General features: G+C 46.4%; 1 pseudogene; it reads left to right on the top strand.

The window, feature by feature from the left end:
* The window catches only part of LOC104277523, a 4671-nt pseudogene extending 655 nt beyond the window's left edge, over nt 1-4016 (top strand).
* Nucleotides 4017-6860: the final 2844 nt, after the last annotated feature.

Consider the following 6860-nt stretch of genomic DNA (forward strand, 5'->3'; position numbering starts at 1 on the left):
CCCTTACAGTGGCGGTGGCGGATAACTATGGGACCCCACCACCGCCCTCAGGCTCCCCCACTTCTGTTTCCTCTGACGGGATGGTGGCAGCTCCTGTGAGCCGCTCGTCGGTAGCTAGCCTGGTGATCTTTGTGAATGACATTAACGACCACCCTCCTGTCTTTGGGCAGTCGGTCTACAGGGTGAACATCAGTGAGGAAGTGCCCCTGGGCAGCTATGTGCGGGGCCTGAGCGCCACAGACCGTGACTCAGGCCTCAACGCCAATCTCAAATACAGTATTGTCTCGGGCAACGACAAATACAGTATTGTCTCGGGCGACGAGCTTGGCTGGTTTCGCATCAGCGAGCACAGCGGGCTGGTCACCACGGCTGGGCCCGAGGGTGGCACTGCCGGGCACGCTGTGGGCACATCTGTCTCCAGTGGCCTGGACCGGGAGACAGCTTCTCAGGTGGTGCTCAATATCAGTGCCCGGGACCAGGGTGTGCAGCCCAAGGTCTCCTATGCACAGCTGGTGGTGACCATCCTAGATGTCAATGACAACAAACCTCGCTTCAGCCAGCCTGAGGGCTACCAGGTGTCCCTGCCTGAAAACTCCCCGTCGGGAACTGAGCTGCTGGTCCTGAGTGCCATAGATGGGGACCTGGGGGACAATGGGACTGTCCGCTTCTCCCTGCAGGAAGCTGAGCCAGTGCTGGCAGCAGTTGGCCCTTCCTCGGTGACCCCTCGCCAGATTTTTCGCTTGGACCCTGTGTCGGGCAAGCTCAGCACCATCTCACAGCTAGACCGGGAGGAACAGGCTCACTTCTCTCTGCAGGTCCTGGCCACTGATTTAGGTTCTCCTCCCCTTTCTTCAATAGCCCGAGTTAATGTGAGTCTCCTGGATGTGAATGACAATAGCCCTGTATTTTATCCCACTCAGTATTTTGCCCATATCCAAGAGAATGAGCCAGCCGGAACCTACGTGGCCACAGTGTCTGCTACGGACCCTGATCTGGGACCCAATGGGACGGTCAAGTACAGCATCTCAGCTGGAGACACGTCCAGGTTTCAGGTCCATGGCCAGACAGGGGTTATCACAACAAAGATAGCCCTTGACAGGGAGGAGAAAACCGCTTACCAGTTGCAGATTGTGGCCACTGATGGGGGCCATCTTCAGTCGCAGAACCAAGCCATTGTCACCATCACTGTCTTGGACACCCAGGACAATCCACCCGTTTTCAGCCAGGGCACGTACAGTTTTGTTGTCTTTGAAAATGTTGCCCTGGGTTACCATGTCGGTACTGTTTTTGCTTCCACCATGGACCTCAACACCAACATCAGTTACCTTATTACGACAGGTGACCAGAGGGGTGCGTTTGCCATCAACAGGGTGACGGGGCAGATCACCACAGCCAGTATTATCGACAGGGAGGAGCAAGCGTTTTACCAACTGAAGGTGGTTGCCAGTGGTGGGGCGATAACTGGAGATGCTGTGGTCAACATAACTGTCAAAGATCTCAATGACAATTCCCCGCATTTCATTCACGCGGTGGAAAGCGTGAATGTAGTTGAAAACTGGAAAGCTGGGCACACCATATTCCAGGCCAAAGCTCTTGATCCTGATGAAGGTGTTAATGGTGTGGTCCTTTACAGCCTTAAGCAAAACCCAAAGGGCTTGTTTTCAATCAATGAACAAACGGGTGCTGTAACCTTAATCGGGCCACTCGACATCAACGCTGGGTCCTACCAGGTTGAAATCCTGGCCTCGGATACAGGGGTGCCACAGCTGTCCTCCAACTTCATTCTGACTGTCTCTGTTCATGATGTCAACGATAACCCGCCCGTATTTGACCAGCTCTCCTATGAAATAACGATTCTGGAGTCAGAGCCTGTGAATTCCAGGTTCTTTAAGGTGCAGGCTTCCGACAAAGACTCGGGAGTCAACGGTGAAATAGCTTACAGTATAATTGAAGGAAATACTGGGGATGCCTTTGGCATATTCCCAGATGGTCAGCTGTATATAAAAAGTGAACTAGACCGTGAACTTCAGGAAAGATATGTTTTAGAGGTTGTTGCCTCCGATAGAGCGGTGGAACCACTCAACGCTACTGTGAATGTTACTGTAATTTTGCAGGACGTAAATGATAATAGGCCTCTGTTCAACAGTACCAACTATGTGTTTTATTTTGAAGAGGAACAGAGAGGGGGATCTTATGTGGGAAAAATAAATGCTGTAGATAAAGACTTTGGGCCAAACGGTGATGTCAGGTATTCATTTGAGCATATGCAGCCAGACTTTGAGCTGAACACGGTAACTGGGGAAATAAGAAGCACTCACCAGTTTGACAGAGAAGCTCTTATGAGGCAGAGGGGAGCTGCGGTGTTTAGTCTCACGGTAATAGCGACAGATCAGGGGTTGCCAAAGCCTCTAAAGGATCAGGCAACTGTACAAATCTACATGAAAGACATCAATGATAATGCCCCCAAATTTTTGAAAGACCTCTACCAAGCTACCATATCAGAATTGGCAGCAAATCTGACACAGGTTTTGAGAGTTTCTGCCTCGGATGTTGATGAAGGTGTTAATGGATTGATTCATTACTCTGTAATCAAGGGAAACGAAGAAAACCAGTTTGCAGTAGATGGTAGCACAGGCCAAGTGACCTTAGTAGGCAAACTAGATCACGAAGCTACTGCGTCATATTCGCTTGTCATCCAGGCGGTCGACTCTGGAGTGGTTTCCCACAGCTCAACTTGTATGTTGAACATTGATGTATTGGATGAAAATGACAACAGTCCGTCCTTCCCTACATCAACCTTGTTAGTGGATGTCTTGGAAAATATGAGAGTCGGTGAACTTGTGTCATCCGTCACTGCCACCGATTCCGATTCGGGTGACAATGCTGATCTCCACTATAGCATTACAGGGACAAACAATCACGGGACCTTTAGCATCAGTCCCAACACTGGCAGCATTTTTCTTGCCAAGAAGCTGGACTTTGAGACGCAGTCTCTGTATAAGCTAAATATAACAGCAAAAGACCAAGGAAGACCACCACGGTCATCTACAATGTCAGTGGTAATACACGTTAGGGATTTTAATGACAACCCTCCTAATTTTCCTCCAGGGGACATCTTTAAATCTATCGTTGAGAATGTTCCTGTTGGTAGCTCTGTTGTTTCTGTGACGGCTCACGATCCAGATGCGGATATTAACGGGCAGCTAACGTACGCAATCATTCAGCAGATGCCGAGAGGTAATCACTTCCGCATAGATGAAGTGAGAGGGACAATATTTACCAATGCTGAAATAGACCGCGAGTTTGCAAATCTCTTTGAGTTGACAGTCAAAGCCACCGACCAGGCTGTTCCTGTGGAGTCCAGACGATTTGCTTTGAAGAATGTGACCATTTTGGTGACGGATCAAAACGATAATGTCCCTGTATTCGTCTCGCAAAACGCTCTCGCAGCTGACCCCTCAGTTGTGATCGGTTCCATCCTGACGACGATTATCGCTGCCGATCCCGACGAGGGTGCCAATGGAGAGGTGGAATATGAAATAGTCAATGGAGATACTGAGACCTTCATTGTGGATCGCTATAGCGGAGATTTAAGAGTCGCGTCAGCTTTGGTGCCTTCTCAGCTAATGTACAATCTCATAGTTTCCGCCACGGATCTTGGCCCTGAAAGGAGAAAATCCACCACCGAGATGACTATCATTCTGCAAGGGGTTGATGGGCCTGTCTTCACTCAGCCAAAATACATAACTATCTTAAAAGAAGGTGAGCCTATCGGGACAAACGTGATCTCTATCGAAGCGGCAAGCCCGCGGGGCTCCGAAGCTCAGGTGGAATATTACATCGTGTCCGTGCGGTGCGAAGATAAGAGCCTCGGGCGCCTCTTCACCATTGGGCGCCGCACTGGGGTCATCCAGACCGCTGCCATCTTGGACAGGGAGCAAGGAGCCCGCCTCTACTCGGTGGATGTTTACGCCATTGAGAAGTCGTCCGTTTTGCCCCGCACTCAAAGAGCAGAGGTAAGGCTTTTATTCGGTCATTATTTACCACTGTTTAAACGAGTTGTTTTGTGTGTTGTTAGCTGTTTTACTGACAATAATAGCGGGAGATCAGTAAGCTGAGTCTGCTGGTTTGTGAACTGAAGGTAACCTTTCGGTTAACATACTTCAGACTCTTTTCCTCAAAGCTGCCTGTAAAAATTTGAGAGAGGCTGAGGTGTAGTGCTTAAATTTCGCTTCTGTAGGTACGATGTTCCTCAAACAATTTTTAGGTCCTAAATAATTCAGGTGGTAAAAGCTTTAATCATGACTGGCTTCGGAGTTTTGCATGGCTTCTCATAATTAATTATTTTATGTCTTTTTATTCCTGTGTGGATTATTACTAAACTTGTTTTGCTGGAGTGTTGGTGTTTGCCTGAGAACTGGTGCGAACGGGATTGCTCTCTGAACAGCTGGTCTAGTGTCTCAAGTCCTGGATGTGCTCGGTGTCCCTGCCTAGTTAAGTCCCTCAGATGGGTCTCCCCCTGCATCTTCAATTTAGGTTACTTCTTTACCCTCACTAGGGAGTATGGAAATGGTCTTGTTTCTGTTCCTGGATGTGACAGACTGTCTGAGTATAACATTTTAGCTGGCAGCTTTCATTGCCTTGACTGAAGGGTCTTTAAATGTTCTCTGTGTGACTAGCTTGAGGAGCGAAGGGTGGAAACAGAGTTGAAACTTCGTTTGTGAAGCACAGATGTTCTGTTTGCTCTGTCTGGAGCTGAGCTACAGAGCGGATTGTTTACACCATTCTCCCTGTCTTCTGTGGAAATACTGTGAAGCCGAGTGTGAAGTGGAGCCTTGTGTCTGTTTTAAGTTGCACCAGCTCCCGGAGCTGCCTTCTGCACCTCACAAGGAGCCGTTTAACTTGCTATTCCTGGAAGTTTGGGGCTGGCACTCTGGAGTGGGTCAACCAGTAGAGGATGCTGGTGGTGTGTAATGGTTCCCTCTCCAGCGGAGCATATTACCTCAGTATTACGTAGCCCTGTGCATCGCAGGTGTTAACCCAGCAATCCTTCCTCTTGGGAATTATATCTTAGGTTTGAGCCACCAAGGATACGGTGGTGGTTTAGGGGTTTGCTTTATTTCTTTTTGATTTTAGCAGATAATGGTATTTCTAATTATTGGCAGCAGTTGCTTTTTCCTCCTCATAGCCACTTTTTTTTGTTGGTTTCCTGTAGTTTAAGTATAACTTGTAGAGGTACTTAACCTCACTCTACTATACTGGCGATGACTGATGCTCTACAAAGCTGTTGCTGGGCAGGGAGTTTGAGCACTGCTCAATCCCAAAGATTGGCTGGCACATGTGGGAGATCTCCCATTAGTCTGTGTGCCATTGATGATCGTGTTTTGATGAGCATTGGCAAATGACCTGTTCTAGTAGTGCTGCTGGTTTAGCTAATCCATGCTGATTTTATGAGAAAATTCTTGTTATTGAGGTCATTGTATCCTTGACAGTAATTGTAGAAGATTTAACCTTTATAATTTGGTTTTTTTTTACTTTATTGTGTCATATTTTGTCTTGATGAGCAGTTGTTTTGAGGGTTAAGTCTTTGTTAGTGAGTATTTGGGTCACAGTCTTTCAACTTAGAGCCTGCCTGTGTGACCAAAGTGTTTCTTGACAAGCACTCACAGGAGACCCTATGGTTGCAATAGTCTTGCATGTTGTAAAAGTATTTCATGCGAATGTTTGGTGAGCAGAGAAGAGAGCAACCATTGAAACTTAAACCAAATTTTACATTGTTCAATACAGACCACTCCTGAAATGAAAAGCAAATGTTTTGTTCTGCAAAGAACATTGAAAGCAATGGTTGGGAGCTAGGATTTCCTATTACTGGTTGTGACTTTATAGCTTCTAAAACGCTTCTTATCCTAAATGTAATTAGCTTACTTTGCTTCCTTAGAAATGTATTATAAATTATAATCAGCTATCAACTTAAAAAAGCATAACCATATGCAGTCTTTCTCGTGACTGACTGAATTCCTACGGAATGGGTTTTGCTGTCCCACACTCGGAGAGAAACTACTACAGTGATACTCTTTGTGCAAGCAGACAGTCAGTGGGTGCTGAAAAAGCACTGCAGCTTTTTTCTGTGTGGCTTTTGGATGGCAACGTTTTGTTTTGTTTTGGGTTAATATATGCGGTGCGCACACATTTCGATCTCAGAGTTTGCTGCTAATCTTGTTTAATAATAAAAAAAAGCCAGTACCCAAGTATGTGAACACTATCTCTTATCGGAAACCCACCTTAAAGCACACTCAGGCAGAAGTCTTTGTGCATCACATGTGGAATTCAGAGAGTTTGAAGTTTTACTGCAGTCTTGTTTTTTAAGTTGTTGGCTTGAGCGGTGGTATAACAAGACAAGGAATGTGTGTGAACCTGCAGAATATTTAAAGCCACAAAACTTAATTCTTCTTTTGCCCATAATGGCATTAACTTTTTTTAGTATATACATGGTAAGATGAAGACTCACTGATTTTTACATTCATTCTTGTGAAGTGAGGAGTAAAGCATTGATGCAGGTGCGCAAAGCCTGATAGCTCTGGGACCACTACTCCTGACAGCTTTCTGAACAGATAAGCTGGACAGGAGTTTTGTTTGTTTGTTTTCTGTTTGGGCTGTTGGGTTTTTCGTGAGGAAAAACCTCTGCTGTATATTTCCTCTATTCCTTCTCTTAGGAAGGATGTATTGGGTTTTGTTTCTGAATATGGCTAAAAGAAAAGAGGAAGAAAACAGTACTAGGATATGCTTAACAACTTTGATGTTCTTCATCCTTCGTGATGCCCGACATCATCTTGACTGGGCTGCGGCATGAGCGTGAAGCA

Source organism: Apaloderma vittatum, unplaced genomic scaffold (assembly GCF_000703405.1).
Source record: "Apaloderma vittatum isolate BGI_N311 unplaced genomic scaffold, ASM70340v1 scaffold658, whole genome shotgun sequence".
Lineage (NCBI taxonomy): Eukaryota > Metazoa > Chordata > Aves > Trogoniformes > Trogonidae > Apaloderma > Apaloderma vittatum.